Genomic DNA, 20,419 nt, shown 5'->3' on the forward strand with positions numbered 1-20,419 from the left:
CTCTGCAGAGAAACACCATTAACAGTAGCAGGACTCTGACAGCAACGCCTGTGTGCTAAATTTTAATTTATTGAATGCAGCACTGAATAGCCACATCAATGTATTGGATCACATAAACACAGAGTTTTGAAAGGTTTCTCAAGGTCTGCATAACCATGCTTTCTTGAAGAAAGCATGGATTTACTCAAAAGTCAAAAGAGAGTTCCCCCATGTTTCATTTTATGTAAAATCTTAAGTAAATTCCTGGTTTAGGCTGCCTATGAGTCTATTCAGAAACCATGAGCAACTTATTAACAATGGATTTTGGTTGTTTTATCCATTCTATTGCACCCTATTAAATCTAGAAGGTAATGAATAATTTTGGCTGCAGTACTTCAGAAACCAGGTAAAATAACCCATTTAATTTCCTTTCTTAGATTTCCCTGCAGGCAAATCATATTCAGGCTGGAATATTGAAGTCCCCGTGTAAGTTGGTGCCTGAAGATGTTTTCTGAGGGCTTGGTATGTTGGTTTGGGGGATTGTGAGTTCTAATACAGATAATTTCCAATACATTGTCCAAATATATTAGTTACATTGGCTAAAAGTAAACCTAAACCTTTATCTTCATGTGACAATTTTCTCACTCTTTTCGCATTTCAACTGCTATATAATTTGACTATGAAGATAATCTGATTAGAAGGTGTGTTGACAGTGAGAAGTCCTTAGCAGCCACTTGTGTAGCAGCCATTATGAGAAGACTCCATGAAAAAAACCCAGCCCAAACCAACATACAAGCCCATCCTACACCTTTCTCAGTAGATTGTCAATAATTTTTAGATTTTGGGATTATTTGAATGGTTGACTTTAGCTGTCAACAATGGGATCAGCACAGCAGCACAAAATCTCTGTTGCAGCACATGTAATTAATCCTATGAATAAAATTATATCATATCGCACTACAGAGTTTACACTATTTTCTGAATGTGTAAAATAACTATTATTGTCATTGCTGAACTGTGTTGAATTGCCAAGATCTATGACATATTCATATAGTGTATATATATGTGTATAAATATAAACAGATATGTAAAGGCATGCAAAAATTCACCTTCTTGTTAAGATGCCCAGTGGCTTGATATAGCTGGCCTCCTGTCAACTGCCAGATGAAATACAATGCAAATGATAGAAATTTAAGTGAGTATGTTTTGACAGATTAAAGGGTAGGAGTGTATTTTCCAGGGCCTAAAGATTATATTAAGGGTTTTATCACTGGAAATGCGTAGAAGATTAATAAGAATCAAAATGAATAATCAGAATGCATATATTATATAATATTATCCAAAACCTAATTTTTTGTTACTTTAAATTGTGAAATTATAACAAAACCGTTTGCAGTTGTCCTGTTGCTACACGCCTTATTAAAAACACTGTTCCCAGTTTCTTCTAAGCCCCCTTTAAGTATCAAAAGACCACAATAAGATCCTCCCTGAGCCTTCTCTTCCCCAGGCTAAACAACCCCAGCTCTCTCTGCCTTTCCTCACAAGGGAGGTGTTCCATTGCTCTGATCATGTTTGTGGCCCTCCTCTGGACCCGCTCCAACAAGTCCACAGTCCTCCTTTCTTTAGAGTGTTGCTTCATTGGCGCAGAGTGAACACCAAGAAGACTCAAGGAAGTTCTAACTGAAGCCTCAAGCTGAAGAGATATCTTGTTCTTCACAAATATGCCCATTCTTCATAGTATTCTTCCTGTATACCATTATTCAGACTTAGATTTTTATGAGCCCTTAGAATGGACTAATAGATACCATCAAATACCAATAACTGAAACTGCAGACACAGACTTCTAGTTTCTTCTGAGGTTTTATGGCAGCAAGTACTCAGATAATGTAAATATTTGTACATTTATGTTGCACAATTTCATAACAGAAGTAGTAAGGCTTGTATGGATGCAGCATGAATGAAATACATGTGTTTAAGCATCATAAGGAGCCGTAGATAAAAGGTTTAAACAGGTGGCCTGTGCTGGAAAGAAAAGGGCACCTTTCCCCAGACATTGTTCCCATGGGTAGTGCTGAGGAAGAGATTGCTTATGTCAAGATGAAAAGGCCTGCGTTCTGAAAAGGTCACAGCGCAGACAACTTCCCAGCTGAAGACCACTACCCTCACACAAGGAAGATAGCAACTAGGCTGCTACATATGGTACACATCATTCCTTGTTTCTGTTTGCTCAAAAGAAGGACAGACTTACGGAAACATATTTTAATGATGTACCCACAAATGAGGAAAAACATATAACAGGCACCAACTTAGCCAAAGATTTATAAAAGCAGAAATCAGCAAGGTTCTCATGTATAACATCTGGTGACTCCTAAGGGTTGCAAAAGAATTGTCTAGAAACTTTCCTTTCATCTCCTATCAAGAAGAACTTGTGAGAACTTGATGGCATGGGTCTCATTGCACATAAGTGGTCCTAGTCAGAGTGTGTGAGTAAGAGAGTGTAAATGCATAAAATCTATTTTCTTAAAGTTTGTAAATAAATACCCAGGGTTGAGTTTTACTTCACTAATTTCCTTATCATGCCATTGTACTGCAGTGCCGTATTATCAGCCTAACAGGTCATATATTTAAAGACAGTATTGATTGACATTATTATACTGTATTTCTCATGGTTATTCTCACAATGAATGAAAGATGTTGTTGCAAGACTATGTAAAAAAACCCCTTACTTAAAACAAATACTACACAGGCAATTCAGTAATTTTCTTGCCATAGCTTTAACCATTTAATTATTTATGTTTATTGCAAATGTCCTTTGGTCACCTGGAACTTTTGAAGTTCACAAGTAAATATTTCACATTTGATTGATTTTTTTTCAAGTAAAAAGTTGCTACTTATTTCTGTCTGTGCAACTGTGTCTTCCAGAAATCAAATTTCTTCACTCTAGCTTTGATGCAGCTGTACTCAGTTCAGCACTCAGGTGCACAAATGTTAGCAAGAGAACAGCACAATGGACAGAGGTAGATTCTCACTTCTGTAATTCCCCTGAAAGGCAGTAATCACAGTTGACTTTCTTAGTAGGATGTGACAGAAGTTCAACGAAAATAAAGATACTGCTGCTTTAGGAAGTTCTCAGGGTTTGGAGACCCGATAGCCACCTTAGTTCTTGAAGAAGGCTAATACTAGTATCTAGACAGCATCATTTCAAAATCATCCATAGGCAAAGCAAAAGAAGTCAACAATTGTTTTGCCTCTATCCTTCTTTAATGAGCACCTGAAAACTACTTTATGCTACAGAGAATATGTAATAATATGGTAAAGTTATATATATAAAAGCTAATAGTCAATCAAACAATAAAATATTATGTATTTATCAAGTATACCACCACATAAGGTAAAGTCAGTAAAACCCACCTGTCAGTTTTGTGTGTGAGCACTGTCACATGCACACTTCTTGCTATAAGGGAAAATGGTTGGCATAAGAGCCAGGTCAAAGTTCATTGCTGATAGGTGCTCTTATATTCCTGTTTAATTTTTTTTTTGTTTCTCACTTAAATATAGAACAGAAATAAAAATGTCCCAGCTTTTAAGTGTCCAAAATCTCAAAAAATACAAAAAACAAAATTGATTTTAACATGATAAGTTTGTGCGAAATGGTTGTTCACATTACCTAAGAGGTATTCACAAATGACAAACATCAGAAGTAAACTGACTAGTTTGTGAATGAGTTTCTAACTAGGGTTTCATGTTTAAATTATTTAATGCTTAATCTTTCTGGGTACAAATCATGAAATGACAAACTAGATTAATAAACAGTCTGTTCTTTTAAGTTTAGTAACCAGAAACTGTTTTTCTGCTTAAGAAAACCAGGCTTCTATAGCTCAATAGATCATCCCTTCAACAAGGACAGAACCAGGCTTCAGAAAGGCAGGACAGGAAGAGCTGGAGAACTGGTCCAAGAAAGCAGCTCAAACTATGTAGGGACAAATGTAGTGTTCCACATAATCAGGAATCATAACTTCCAGCCTCAGTCAGGACAAAATTCTTGGAATATTAGAGCATGAAGATAAAACAGTGCTGTGGGTAGAAATACCTTTCCCCCACTTTGGGTCTGATGAAGTCTCACCTGCTTTTAACTTTGGAAAAATCTTTAAAATAGAGAAAAAGGAGCAAATTATTCCCAAGCTCCATTGAAGAAAATAGTAATGATTTTGTAAGAGTTTAAAAAGAAAAATAAAACCACAACCAGAATACAGGATGAATTTTCAGTTAACTGGACAACTTCAGTTGCAAGATAGCTGTTTTATTTGCTTAAAACAAAACAACTTCTGCCTTAGGAATAATTTATAGTGATTAAAAAATCCCTATCCCTGCATTTTTGTTGTCTTCCTTATTTTAAAAGTATTTTTTTCTCAGTTATAGTAAACAATGGATAGAAGAATTAATTCATATAAAAAGCCTTGCCCTGACATAATCTAAAAATGCTAAATGAACAACATTTTTTAAAAAATCACTTCTCAGGGTGATAAACCTGAACACTTGAGACTATCAGATACATTAGTGTTTCTCTATCTTATATTACATTTCAAATAAATCAATACTTAGCCATAGTTATGGTTCTCACCAGAGCATTACAGGTCTGTTCTCTGGTAGATTCTTGCAAACTTTCAATTAAAATGGAAACTGTAGAATTTCCTAAAATATTTTGGAAGTATTTGTAGAAAGTTTTTCTTAAACACACAGCTTGGGATTCTACATTGCAAGTAGGGAGTTAGGAGATTTTGTTTAAAGCTTAAAAAGACATGTCATGTAACCAAAAATATATGCATGTCTTTGCAAGTAGTTTTAAAAACAATTTTTTATCTGTGTAAACACCATTGTGCAGATAAATTTCTGTTAGGCAATATGAGGTGTTGCATAAACTCAAATGAAATAGCAGATTCATAACTACTTAGAAACAAACTATTTAAAAATAAAAAAAAATTTCAATTGCAAACACTGAGAATATATATTCCTGGTATAGTAAGAACATTTATCATCGATAAAACCATTCTTGCACCACCTTACAACTTTTATGCATAAGGTTTTACCTGAAATAATCTTTTCATTAAAGTTAAAGATATTTTTTAAAATACAATAGAAAAATGCATGTATAGAGCTTATAATACACACATATAGGCATTTTCCAGAGAATACAATTTGTCTCAGCTGTTCCTGTTTATTACCAAGTCAACCAAAAGTGCAATAGCAAGGTGTAGAGGCAGTAATACAAAAACATCTGAATCTATTTATCATATAATAAGTGGATGAAATGGATCTTTGTGCTGTAGAACATGCTTTGAGCAGCCATAAAAACAACCTCCCCCCACCCAATTAATTTACTATTTTTGTTCTGAAGGATGTCATGAAATCTCAAATTCCTGTTCCAGATGCCCTGGGAGAACACTAAGACTAGGATTCTTTCCAAGGTAAAAATTAAGAATTAGGCAAGAGCTATGCCTAATTCAAGAGTGGCTTATATTTTCTGAAATTTTGGAGCAAGGTTATATGTATGCATGACCCCACCATCTCAGTAGAGGTTCAGCAACTTATGAACTGCATTACTCTCAAAAACTTATGGGCAGAAAAGAAATATACCTTGTATGTAGCCAAGACTTTATTGTTAGTACAACTGACAATCTAATAAAGGAATCATTACTAGTCCAGAAATAAGTATTACTAACCATCAAACTAAAGGAAATTTTGAGTTGATTCTGTCTTCATAGACTTTTTTGCTGTCACTGGATATAGCCTTTGGCTTCTGTGCAGAAAGAATTTAGTGCTTTCAGGAACAAGCAAAGACATGGCAAGAGAAAGCAAAATGCAATGGAAAAATACTTTGCAAAGAGAAAGCTAGGCAAAGCTCATTCCTCCTCACACAATTTTCTTTTCTTGTACTATAATAATAAACTTGGACTTTTGTATGAGTCCCTTCTTCAGATAGTGCACCCGGTGACCTTCTGTGAGAAGGCAGACATGTTAGAAGGTTAGTTTACATAGACTCCACAATTTAGAGTTCTGTTCAGGCTGAGGACAATATATTTTTTTTTTTTAGGATGGAACATAGCTTCATTTTTCAAAAAAATTGGGGGATTTCAGGAAATCTATTAAAAAATACCTCTTATTTGGGCTCTTTCACTGTGAGAAACTAACGGTAGTTTTGTTACTTACTTGTATGGACCTTCTTGTGCCAAAGGATCGTCTTCGTTATGTAATGGGGACAGTGCAAATACTCAGATCGAGGGCAAAGAGATGTCCTGGATTAGGCATCTAGAATATTTGAAACATAACCACTGAACCCACACCCATAAAACAGATATAAAAATGAAGACTTCCACAAAACATAATTCATCCTTCTGAACATTTAAGCTGATTTACAATAAAGACACAAACTTTCCTTTTAAGAGTACTATTATTTTCTTTATTTTAAACTATTTGTTTTGATCAAAGTACATTACTAATAACAGTTTCTAAAACTATACCTGATGCACAAGAAACTTAAATTGTTCAAAATTTTTTTAGAAAGCATACTCAGCAATGACACCGATTAAAGCAAAAACAGTCATTAAAAATGCAATATATATATATATATGTAACAACACATTAATTTTAATGGCTTAAATGATGTAAAGGTAAAGCTATAAATAATATAAATAGTTAAAACTGATAATTTACTATGATTTATTTGGATATTATTAAAGTTACCTTTTAGATAATTTTCTTTTAATGGGCACAGAAATTTTCAATTTACTTCTCCCCCCCTCCAGTCAGCTGTAACAAGTGTTTCTTTTGTTTTTGAAAGACTTACAACTATAAAGGATCATAGGACAATGCATGTTGGAAGAGACTTCAGGAGGTCTGCAGTCCAACTTTCTGATCAAAGCAGAGGTCAGATTGTCTTACTCAGGGTTTATCCCATTGTGTCGTAAAAACCTTCAAGGATGGGGAATGCACAACCACCGGGCAACCTGCTCCTTTGCTTGACTGTTCTCAGAGCACAAAAGGTTTTCCTTCCATCCAGTGTGAAACTTTTCTCTCATTTCAGCTCATATTCCTTGTTTCTTGTCCTCCCACCATTTACTCTTCTGGTTTACCATTTGTAGGTCTTTGTAGGCTGCTGTTAGGTTGCCCTGAACTCTTCTCCAGGACTTGTCCCTCAACCTCTCCTCACAGGTTATGTGCTCCAGCCCCTGCAAAAACAGTGGCCTTTGATGGACTCATTTTAGTTAATGGATGTCCTTCCTGCAATGAAGGGGGAGAGCAACTGGCCACAGTAGCTAGGTGTGGTGTCACAAGCACCAGGCTGATAGGCTTAATCTCTTCCCAGGCTTTGCTCCTGTGAATATTGCCCTGGATACTGTTGGCCACCTATGCAGTCAGGGCTCTTTCCAGAGCCCTAGGAAACATAGATTCAGTTCTTATATCTAAGTATTTACAATGTGCAAGTAACCACACATACACAAGTAACACTGAAGATACAACGCCTAATACTTTCCCTTACTTTCTAGCATATTAAAACCAGAGGGTTCAATATAAATATTCTTAATATTATAAAATTTATTAAAATCAGAGGCATTAATAGGCAGATAAGCACTGAATATCAGAAAGAAGACTTCACACTAGGAAGTTACCAGCTCTGTTGAAACAAGAAGCATGGGACTGTCTGTCAAGACACTTGTTGAGGGTTACATGAAGTAAATGAAAAGCAGACTTAGTTGCATCACAGTGGAGAAGCCATGCTGCTACAAGGAAGTATTTTCTCTCTAGAAGGGCCTATTGATGCCTGTAGTGCAGAGCTGGAACCTCTCCGCCACTTTGTAACCCCTCATGCTACTTGTGGTTGGTTATGGGATCGCTGCCTAGGTATGCAAATCTAACAGATGGTGATTTTAAGTTAGAAATCACTTGGTACTTGCTTTGTAAATGTGAGAGGCTGGTGCACAAGCAAAAAGCAGGAAAGAGGTTGTATTGAAAGGCAAGGAGAGGCACTAACAAACATGAGTGAAATTTAACCAGTGTTATTAAACCATCTTTGCACTCAACAGGAAAATTGAGACAAAACCCCACAGAAGCTGGAAGCAGAGAATTAGATTGAAGATGAAAACAATGAAGACTCACAGTCTTCAAAAGGTTGTAAGTATCGCTTAGAACTTGCAGTGCTAATAGTCATCAATGGATCCAAAAAGTTTTGGTGGTATTAGGTAAGGACCTACACATGTGACTTTTAAAGCTCAAATTCAAAGCAAATTGCACACATGTCATGGTTATTGAGAGGGATTCCCAATAAGTCTGGAAGAAAGAAAGCATCAATCCTATTTTCAGGAAGTTGAAGAAGGAGAACTGTGGGGAACTAGAGCCTTGTCAGTCTTCATGTTTATATTTGAGAATGTGATGGAGCAAATCTTTCTGGACACCATTTCCAAACACGTGAAGGACAAGAATGTGATCAGGAGTCAGCCACATGCTTTTACCAAGATGAAATCATGCTTAATCAACCTGATATGACTGACTTGGTGGATGAGGGCAGAGCAGTAGTTGTTTATCTCATTATAATAAGGCTTTCGACACCGTCTCCTGTAACATCCTCTCAGAAAAATTGACAAAGTAGAGGCTAGATGAAATGGACTGAAAACTGGCTGAACTCTTGGAGTCCAGCTGGAGACCAGCCACTAGTGGTGCACTGCAGGGGCTGATACACAGAGTCCAAAACCTTTTAACATCTTTGTCAATGACCTAGAGAGCGGGGCAAAGTGTACACCCAACAAGTTTGCAGCTTGTCAAAGCTGAAAGGAGTGACTGATACAGCAGAGGGTTGCACTGTCATTCAGAGGTGCCTTGACAGGTTGGAGAATTGGGCAGGAAGGAATCTCATTAAGTTAAATGCAGGGAAATGCCAAGTCCTGCATGTGGGCAGGAATCACCTCAGCCACCAATATACAATGGGACCTACACAACTGAGATCTTAAGTTCAGTCTGTCCTTATTCAATACCATCCAGCAAAGTCGTTGTTGTATTTCTCTGTAAGTAATAATACGTAACAAAAAGGTCACTAAATTTAAGTTTAATTTAAATTTAAGACCAATTTCAAAGGCCAAGTTGAACTTTCAAAGCTGAAAATCTATTTGTATGCAGCACAGTTAGAAGTTAGGCTTGGTGATCAAAAAAAACCCCCCAAAAACCAAAAAAGACACACTCATTTTCCATTGAAACAACATCACTAAAATTAACGTTATTTAGAAGATCCTATAGCTAGTTCCCAGCTGGTATCAGTGATGATGCCACTGGCATGCCCTTGTCTTTGCCCTTATGTTTTCATAAAAAAACCCTTGTCTTTGCCCTTATGTTTTCATAAAAACAACCTCTTGAAAAAAATCCTAAAAAGCTCTAAAGATCTCAATAGCCACAAGTCTCACCATGCATGAACAGGAATTTTGCCCAGGGATCCAGAAAGAATCACCACCACCTGGTGCAAAACTATAAATACAACTGCTAAGCCTATGTTAAAACCAGTATAAAGCTTTCCTTTACCTTTATTCTGTATCCAGCACTCCCTCCAGGGCCCAATCCCAGAATGCTACACCAGTAATGTCTTCCAACATGAGCTTTGCTACATCACGATGAGACAGTAACTTCAGTCACAACTAAATTTCTAGTGCCGCATGACCTTGCTATGACAGCAAAGCTCAGAATTGCAACTCATGCTATTATTCAAGAATAGGTCCCAGTGTGCATGTTTTAAAAGAAACAGATTCCTCACAGCATCTTGCTGTTTCTTTATGTACATATCTAGTACCTTTTTGTATTCACACAAAATCTCATTTACCTACATGAGAAGTAATATCATTCTTAGTTCTGTATTTTATTGACACCTAGGGGTCTTCTAGACAATTTTTCTAGACATTTTCTAGATTTTTTTCCCAAGTAATTTCTGTATATCTAGCTAAACCATTCTTAGCAAAGTGTAACACTTCCAAAGAGAAAAAAAACCCGAACAATCACCACCACGCTCAGTTTTTTTCCCAGATTACTAGAGAGTAAACAGTTCAATGAATTTATAGATTGTTTAAGCCTAAACATACCTATAATGCTATAAGAATAGCACCAACTGAATGAGTCATACAAACAAAGAATTAAAGTATGGGAAACAATAAATGCTCAAGAAAAGCACACATACAGGAAAAAAAAACCCAACAAACCAACAAAACTAACAACTCAAACCCCCAAAACAACACCCAAACCCAAACATTCATCCATTTGGTTTTGAAAGGGCAAACTTCAGGCATGGAGCATTTCTTATAGATAAAGAGCTTTCAGGAAACTATGAAAGCTCCAGTAGAGAATATTTTTAGAATTTTGTTTGTTTGTGGTTTTTTACAGTCTAGAAAGAACCTCTTTACATGTTCCTACTGGTTCAAATATTGTGGCAGGCCAGAGCAAGAAACCTGTGAGCAGTAGGATGGATCTCAAGGATAGAATTCCAGCTCTGATTATGCTATTTGATTCTCACAGATATTGTGAGACCCCTGTAGGTCATATTTAATGCTTATGTCTCTGTTGCTTACCCTTATGAACTTTTAATTTGGAGATTTTTATCTGATTCCAGACTGAGCAGTTTTATTTCACTACAAAATCCTAATGTTAAGTTGGTATTGAAAAGATTACATAGAATGAGAGAATTTACCTTTCTATTCTTTTTTTTTTCTTTATTAGCTTGTTTCATATAGATTAAATAACCTGCCATTGTTAATTTCTTTTGGCTTTGTTAGTTAGGTTATGCTATTATTAAGAGAATCAACAGTAATTATGGAACATTTTAGCAAACAGAAAGCAGGATAAGAAGGTTTAGGTTTATAATGTTATTAGTGGCACTGATGGTGGAAGTAATGAATGGTTTATGGATTCAGACAATCCAATAAAACTCATAAGACTAACAATTACAAAATTGTAAAGCAAATGGTTTCTTTGTCTGCCTTTTCATTGTCTGCCTTAAAGATGTTTTATATTAAGGGATATAATATTGGTATGTAACCTGTAAGTTATCTGTAGACGAAACAGATTGAACAAGACATATAGGACTTCAGATCACACCAGCAAAATCTATACTGTAATTTTTTTCTCAACCAAAGTTTTCAAGTATCAATTGCAAAAAAATAGAAGAGGATTGTTAAAAAAGTAAGTACATAAAAAAAGACCCTGAATTTTGAGGGCTAAAAGCTCTGAGGAACCTTGAAAAAACCCTAACCTTCACTAATGGATTTCTGCCACAATTATATTCAATTATATATAAAATTATTGTTTCTTTTACTTAGCTATGATGAAACTCAAATCATATTCTAAGGGAGCACAGCATACACCCACAATTCTCTGATCTACTATTGCTTTGCCATGTACTTGGATAACTTTACACGATGGTAGAATTTAGGGTGAGGTAGGCAGAAAACCAGAACCACATCACTCATTAACATGAAATCCAAGTCTTATTTACTAAGCAGGACAGATATAGAGGGGTGAATAGCAATTTAACATATACATACACACGTACACACACGTGTGTGCACGTGTGCACACACACACACACACACACACACACACACACACTATGGAGCATGTACACACTATTTAAGGTCTCCTCCAGTCTGGTTGTGACCACCGCCAGGAACGTGGTGGTGGAGGACACTCCCTGCAGCTGGCTGAGGTGCCTGAGCCCTAGCAAGTGGCTTGGCCTCTATGTGTGGCCGTTCCACCTTGGGCTTAGCCTTCTGTATGGCTTCAGCTGTTTGTGGACATATCCTCTCCTGAGAGGCTATTTGCTGCTTTCTGGCTTAGATGGTCCCACAAGCTACCAGTAGCTGCCTTCATTAAATCACCCCAGGCTGAATTCCAGCCAGTTAGCACCATTTCCTGGGTCACTCATGTTAGAGAGACATAAAACTATAATGCTTGCTTTCTTTCTTACTCATACCTAAAATATTAGAGTAGGGCAGACGTAATCAAGGGGTATGTGACACTTCTCCCCTTAAAAATTATCTATGCTTTCCTTGTTTTCCCAGCACATACCTAATAACACAGAGCTGGGTAGCATAGTCAAGATCTCATTTTATCTGAGATATACTTTTGGGAAGGCTTCACCCTATGACATTTTAAATACTAGGTCACTCTCACATTCACACACACACAATTTTTTCATGACTGGAAGAATATACGTGTTTTTGCAATAACTTCATCTGTTTTCAAATAATTTTTTGTGATGTAATTTATGAAATTTTAAGGTCTATATACCATGTCCTATGTGTAATTGCTTAGATGATTAAATATTTAATTATCCTGCATGACATCAAGAGCTTCAATGGTTTAATGGAATTACACCGATATATGTATAGTCACAGTTTGAACAATGATTTTTTAAGATAATTACTTTTTTGAAATAGTCATTTATCTTTCTTCTGAATTAGACCAATATATTATTCATTTTACCTAGGTTGGTATTAAAATGTACCAAAGTATCCAGCTAGCATCCTCTCAGTTTTGCTTTGAGGTTTGTTGGGGTTTTTTTCCCCCCCTTCCTTTTTCCTTCCAGTGAATTGATCTTATTCAGAGCCCACGCTGTCCACACTCATGTGAAGGACTACTAAGCTTGAATTATATATCGTTTATTATATCGTGTGACATTCCTGTGATGGAAATTGACATTATTGTCCCCTGTTTTATTTTTAAACAACAGAAAGTTTTTAAACAGCTTCTGCATGCTTTTATCAGTACAAGTTACAGAATACAGAGGTTCCCTGAAATTTGTTCTGTTAAGACTGTGAACATTTCCTCTATTTTTTTTCTGTTGTTCTATAGTTATCATAAACCTCAAAACCTTCCAGTTGTCTGTTGTTTTTTGTTTTGGTTTGGTTTGCTTTTTTTTCTCTGTCTTTTTCAGATTCTTAATGTAAAAGGTCAAGCCTCAGTGAAGTATTGGAATTACTAGAAGAGATACTTTTCTGGACTGCAATATTTTATTAGAAAACAAATTTCTGAAAAATTTATGCAACTAAAAAAATGCAAGAGTCAGCAACTGGGTCCTGACAGCTGTAGCACAGTAAACTAAACACTTCAGTACTTAGTTATGTCGGATGTACTACATCTCATTGATTTAATTTAGGGAAGTCAGATTTCACCAGGGAAAGAAAAATTCTCTTATATTTAATAATATGGATTAGTAAAGAATAATCACTTCCAAAAGGATTTGTTCGGAAATTCCCAAGCTTACTAGTTAAGAACCAAGAACAATTCACCTCTTGACATTCTTTCCTTTGATTGAAAATTTCAACTTCTTGAAAATTATACTAAGCTGTAATTTCGTGATTGTTTGCAGTTGAGACATTCACTCCGACTGTGCGAACTTTGTGTACATATCTACCATGCCACTGAATACCAGCTTTAAATATTTAACCATGGACAAATCATCTACTTTTAAATACTACTGCAATATTTCAGAGGAAAATCGTGGATCAATTACAAACTGCTATCCTATTTCCATTTCATGCTATCATGATACAGAATTGTTTCATTTTCAGTGGTATCTAAAGCTGTTCCAGTTCATGTGTTTTATAATATGGGATTTGAGACTTGCATAAATCCTGCATGTTACCAAATTTAATAGATTTAGCTAATTAATTCTCCTTTTCTCAATAAAAATATTATTAATTCCTTTTTAATTGTGAAATACTTTGTCCTTGCACATTCTGCTGATACATTTTTTGTTTTAAATACTGTGTTGTTGCCATGACAACCACATTATTGACATCGAGCTTGTGCATCAAGATGGTTGACTACTGACTACCTTTCACTTTGTAAGACACTGTCTCTGGCAGCTTACAGAAGTCTAATTTAGTCTGATCAAACTGAACAGACACAGAAGTTTTATCATGTACTGTACATACTGTACACTGTCCATCACATCATACTGGGGGGCAGTACTCAGATGCTGTGTCCTTCCTTCCCATTAAACGAATAGAGGGGAAATGTTGAGAACCAGCCACCTTGAGCTAACACCTTTCAGAGTGAAAACAAAGGTGGCTGTGTGTAAAACACCTGTGTGCTACCAAAGACAAGGATCGGTCAGAATTCAAGGGGTTGCTGTACCTCCTGACACAGCCTCAGCCTGCCTTAATGCTTTTTAGCTCCCAGGAGCTGATCCTGCTACTTCAGCCTTCACTTGCTTTGTAATCCAAGATTGAGACTGTGTGGTGTTTGCTGTGTAAGTTTACTCACATTGCAATATACTGACAGGTGTGATCGCTCTCACATCCTCTAGAAGGAGAACCTTTAGGTGTGGTTTGATGCTTGACTGATCCTGTCTGATCTTGCAAGATTTCCTGTGTCTGTGCAGTGTCACCTACAGGTTGTATCGAGCAGCCACACTGGCTAGAGGACAGACGGAAGTTACTGTAAATCACTAAGACCTGTTACTTTATACCTTTTGAAGAAAAAGAACCTAAGCGGTTTTTTTCTGCAGGAGACTCAAAGAGAATTTTGCTCTGCTATACCTGTCTGTTAGCCTACTTTCTTCCTACAGTGAAACATAATGCTCCATTAAAACACACACCCCCCCAAAAAAAAAAAAAAAAACAAAACACCAAAACAACCAAACAACCAAAACAAAACAAAAACCAAAAAACAAAACGAAACCAAAAAAACCCCACCCCACCATGTCTGGAGCTTCTACTTCATCCCAGGACTGAGAATTACAATATTCCCTTCCTCCCAGTTCCTTTGATTATATACCTCTGTTTCACATGAATAGTCAAAGTTATTGTTAGCCTGTTCAATCAAACAGCCTTCATTCTACTTCCTCACTGCCTTAGGCAGTAGGTCTCCAATATTTCTCAATTCTGAATAATAACATTTCAATTACAACATCTCAGATAGAACAGAGGGAGCTACAAAGCAACAACTAAAGTTAATTTCTTTTTCAGTAACAATCATCAATCATTTTTTTTAAAAAAAAAAGTCACATTAACAAAGTGTTCAAATATTTGATATGTACAAATTGATTTCCAGGGAAAAAAACTGCATTAGAAGCAATATTTTTTTAATCCTTCAAAGGCCTGATATCAAAATATTTTTCTCTTCTTTAAGAAAAACTAATATTTCTATCTTTGAGTTCCAATGTTTGCCTCATAATCTCATTTAACTGCTTAAATTGCCACCTGATGTATGCTGCATGTAAACAAAGAACACTAAACTGCTAAGGAGAAAGGCCCACACCTCATCTCTAACATTGGGGTACACTTTGATAGAAAGAAAGCGCTTGCTCAGAAGGTGACCAGACACACTGTAAAGGATATCTGCAGAGTTTCAGCTTCTATCAAGTTGCAAACCAGGTGCTTCTGAGGTCTGCCCACAAAACAGACCACAATGGGTATGGGCTCATGCAAAACTGTTTCTCCTGCATGCTGACCTTGTGTAAGGAATGCTTCCTGAACATTTGGAATACCCATAAATGTTGAGGGCAACATTCCTACAGTGTACGACTTTGTTAATTACCTAATACTTTAAAATTACTGTTCTTACTGTAGTGCTATCTCAAAAGTTGTCCCCTTTCTTCTCTTCTTCAACATCTCGACATTTGTAATCTTTAGAAAATTAGGATTTTCACTTGTGTATGCAAAAGCTATGGTTACATGGGAAAAGACTGCTGTGGAAACCATGCTTTGCTAGTATGTGTGAACTTGTCTTTTCAGGTATCCTGCATCTCTAATGAAACAAAAGGAACGTTCCTGTGACTTTTCCCAGTCAACACACAAGCAGTTGGGGGTCAGAAAGTCCATAGAAGGTGGGATTATGACAAATGGTAGAGACACCATTTGTATGACTGGTGCATGTCCATGATGTCAGCAAGGCCAAGCAAACCTAGTGTGAAGACATTGCACAACCCCAGCCACACAAGGATTTTTAAAATGGGCACACCGGTAAACCCATCAAAAATACATAGTCCTTCCCTCTCTCTCAGCAGAATTCCTACAGGAACTGAAGGGTCTTCCAGTCCCACATCCTGAAGGCTGGTATTCGACTGTTGGGGAAGGATCACACATACCATGGTTGGTTCTGCCTGAAACTTGTAGCCATTCAATCAGCAACTACAAGATCTGTGTTTAGATAAGGACCTGTGGTCCTGTAGCATCTCATTGCAGTGTCTGCCCTGCTGATTTTGAAGTAAACTCTGAGGTACAGGGTGGACATCAGCATGCTTAGTGCCGTGGAAAACATCTTTTACCTGGAGTACCTTAGACAACTGCATGAGAATGCAGGCAAACTATTTCAAAAGCAGGATTCACAGCAGGGTTGGTTCCTTTAGCTCATGTACATCTTGCCTAACTTTACTGCTCCCGTCTAGTTCAAATCTTTTCCATCAAAATATTCATGAGCATTGCAGCAACATTCCATCAGCCATACCCCAAAGCAGGTTTTAAAAATAGATCTGGATTCTCTCCCATGCTTTACATGGCACCAACACATTCCCTTGCTGTACCTTAGTTCATTTGATGTTAAAAAAAAAACCAAAACAAACACAAAACAAACAACAAAAAACACCGGAAGAAGCAGACAAACCAACCAACCTATAAATCTATAATGGGCAGTCCTTCTAGCCCCTGTCGTATAATATGGACCCTTTGCTCCTAACCATCCATCTCTCTCAACTGACACTCCATCTACTTGTAATACAGTCCACCTGACAGGTAGCAATGAGGTGTAACATTCATTCTACTAAATCAGAGCAGCCTCCTAGCTGTTCTAGACCTTTCCTGCAGCTGGTCTCCACCAGTATTCTCACACACAGATTTTCTGGATGAACTCTGGCACCCACCACCACACTCAGCTGAAGAGTTTCTAGATCCCGCTGTTGTGAGCTGTCTGTACTGTACACTTGCAGCTTGTAGATGCTGAGTCAGACTTTGTTTGCACCTTTATCTGAAGTGTCTTAAGTGCTGTTTCTCCTCTATATGATGCAGACAGGTATTCTTATAAACTGTTCGCTTTCCTGTCATTGTGTTGCAAGGGCTTTAGGAAATGTCCCTGTCTTTCCAGTTTATCACAGTGACCTCTAGTGTGTGACACTGCGACCCAACACACCCAATCACAACATACTTAATCACAACACCTAAATCTCCTCTTCCATTTAAATGAATGCAACTATGTGCCCCACTTTATTCTCCAGGCAAAGGAAATCGTAACAACAATGGGAATTTTCCATTATTACACTTCAAGAGATGTCATGGACTTCAGGAAGAGATAGGAGGAAAGCAGAATGCTGGAAGAGACTACAGTATGTACTGCCTATCCTTTTCTCTTACTACTTATCTTCTCAGCAGTGTGGCTGTTCTCCTCCAGGTAGAGGAAGGCATCCAAATCTGTGTATAGAGTAAATTCAGTACAAGTAAGGAGAGAGATCCATCACGAGCTGCATCCAGTCTGCTGATGGCCAGTCTCCTCACGGGCTGCAGCTGCCCTGTGCTTTCCTTGAACTTCAGGTTGCTTTACCCTGAAGCATCACCCTGCTGTGAGAATGAGAGGCTGCTCTGCACCCCTAAGGGGTGAAAATACATAGCGTGAACCTCTAAGTGCCTGTCTAGTGCAACTGCAGCGCAGCACAACGGCACAAAGGAGTGCATGGAGCTACAGTACATGGAGTTATGATGCCTGCTTGGATATTGTTGGGGGGCAGAAACAGATCCTGGAGACATCTTAACTAAAGACCTGCTGAACTGTAGATGGGAATTGTTTGGGAAGATTGGTGATGAGCATGGGCCAGACTGATAAAAGTAGAATTTCTAACAACCTACTTACATAGATAAACTTGTTCTATTTATGGGGAGTGTTCTCAGGTAATGTAATTGACTAACAGAGCTGTAGCTCTGAGGTATGCACAGAGACAGAGGTGATTAAACTAGGACTTTGTTTTTTTCTCAGCTGTGCTAGGTTTATGCTGGTAAGTCACAACTTCTGTCTCTTCGTGAAATGGGTACAGAAATTATGTACTGCAACAAAGATTTACCCAGAAAGAAGATCTATGGGGAAAAAAATATTAATGTAACCATACCACTGTATTTATAGCTCCCTCTCATGGTACCTATTCAAAAACAAGCATCTACAGGGAGAATTAAAGCAAAGTAACTATAGCAGTAAAAACTATGCCAGTAAATTTTCCATGAAGACAAAGCCTAAAGGATTCATATTCCAATAGAAATGTGTAAAGGCTGCAATATTCTCATGACCTATGATTCCTGAGAAATTGCATCTGTGATCCTAAGTGTAACCACATTGTATTTGTTTCTAAGTTTGGTTGTACTATTCAGCTTGTTAATTCATAACACATGATTTTCTCAAAGATATTTTTATGCATCATGGCCCATAATTTTTAGGTCGTAGATTAAAAAACCAATAACAAACACATGCTTTCTTAAGTCAGGTCTTTGGTTTTTGTTATCTGAGAGGTTCAAAGTAAAATTTATTAAGGTTGTTTGGAATGGGTAAGGGAGATAGGGGAAGAAGAATTAGAACAGGAGCGTTTCATAGTTTAACCCCAGCTGGCAACTAAGAACCATGCAACTGCTTGCTCACTCCCCCAGTGGGATGGGGAGGAGATTCAGAAGAGGGTAAAACCTGTGAGTTGAGATAAGAACAGTTTAATAATTGAAATAAAGTAAAAACAAATAATAAAAAGAATAACAACAACAATAATAATTGTAATGAAGAGGAAAGGGGGAGAGAGAAATAAAATCCAAAGGGACAACCCCCACCCCCCTGCAAAATACCCACATGATGCAAAATACAATTGCTCACCACCCCATGACCAATGCCCTACCAGTCCCCACACAGCAATAACTGGTCCTGGCCAACTCCCCCTAGGTCATATACTGAACATGATATTCTGTGGTATGGAATATCCCTTTGGCTAGTTCAGGTCAGCTGTCCTGGCTTTGTCCCCTCCCAGCTTCTTGTCCACCTGCTCACTGGCAGAACATGGAAAACTTGAAAAGTCCTTGATTTAGAGTGAGCACTACTTAGAAACAACTAAAACATCAGTGTGTTACCAACATTATTCTCATACTAAATCAAAAACACAGCACTGTACCAGCTACTAAGAAAAAAAAGGTAACTGTATCCTAGTCAAAACCAGGACAGAGGGAAAAAAGTGCTAGCAGTTTTACAGATATGTTTCCAAGTTGAAAGATTTGTGCATAATGACATTTAAGTCACTTCAGTGTCAGTATTTTACAACATAAAAAGAAATAGAGGTTGGTTGAGGAGAAAGAGGTGTCCTTAAGCGGTCATGAAAGATTTTTTCTGAAGTCTCCTATCTTGCCAATATTTATTTGGGTTCCCATATGCAGCATTTGTACTTACCACAAACATGCTTGCAAATAAATTTGATTGAACTAAATGTTCATCTATAAGCAAACAAAAGAGGTCATGAATACGAATGAAATTATATGGTAGAATCTATTTATAACTATAGTTACCAGACAGCTTTCACTGCAGTATACTTAGTAATTAAGTGGATGTTTACCCCTATTATATACAATCAGACAGCAGGCTATGGAGAGAAATCTAGATAATGAAGGTCCTCATTCTTCCACCCCTACTGATACTTATTTCAAAGGAAAGCAGTCAAATAAAGCTTTAATATATATCATCCACAAGTACAGGAAAAAAGATTCCAAAGCAAATAATGGTTCCAAATAGTATTTTGTGAAAGATTTATGTTACTTTTCATTGGTTAACAGTAGAACAAAGAAATAATTCCATATTTGCAGGTGAGCATCCTTTCACACATCACTCAGAGAAAAAAGAGGCCACTTAGGTACTGAACAGAACACACAATTTCAAAGTTCCTACATTTGATCACAAGGAACTACAACTCCAAGCTGCAGGTGATAAAATACAAGGAACAAGGCTTTCCTGCACTATGATCAAGATGTTTAAGCACTGTACAAATATTTCACAATAATAATCTTCACAGGAAATCACAACAGGAAAAGGAGTGACATTCTGACAGATGAAAGAGAATTGTGAGGAATGAGTTCAGAGATGCCAGTGCTGATTGAGTAAGCCCAGCTGCTGCCTTCTAGATTAGTCATCTATACAACTGTCTCAATATGTTGATTGTTAGATTGCCAAGTTACAACTCCAGTGAACTAAACTCTTTTCCTTTGCAGGAGAGGCACATAATTGGAGATAAGAATAAAATCAGTGCACTATGCCATTTAAATTAAATTTTAACAACAAACAATTATTCTGTTGTTGAAATATTTTCCCTCATTAGGAAATTCCATCCAGGAATAAGGGCTTCTCCTCTGAAAAAGGTGGCAGAATCAATAGCCCAGCTGAAGTGCATCTACACCAATGCATGCAG

Source organism: Falco rusticolus, chromosome 3, assembly GCF_015220075.1.
Source record: "Falco rusticolus isolate bFalRus1 chromosome 3, bFalRus1.pri, whole genome shotgun sequence".
Classification (NCBI taxonomy): domain Eukaryota; kingdom Metazoa; phylum Chordata; class Aves; order Falconiformes; family Falconidae; genus Falco; species Falco rusticolus.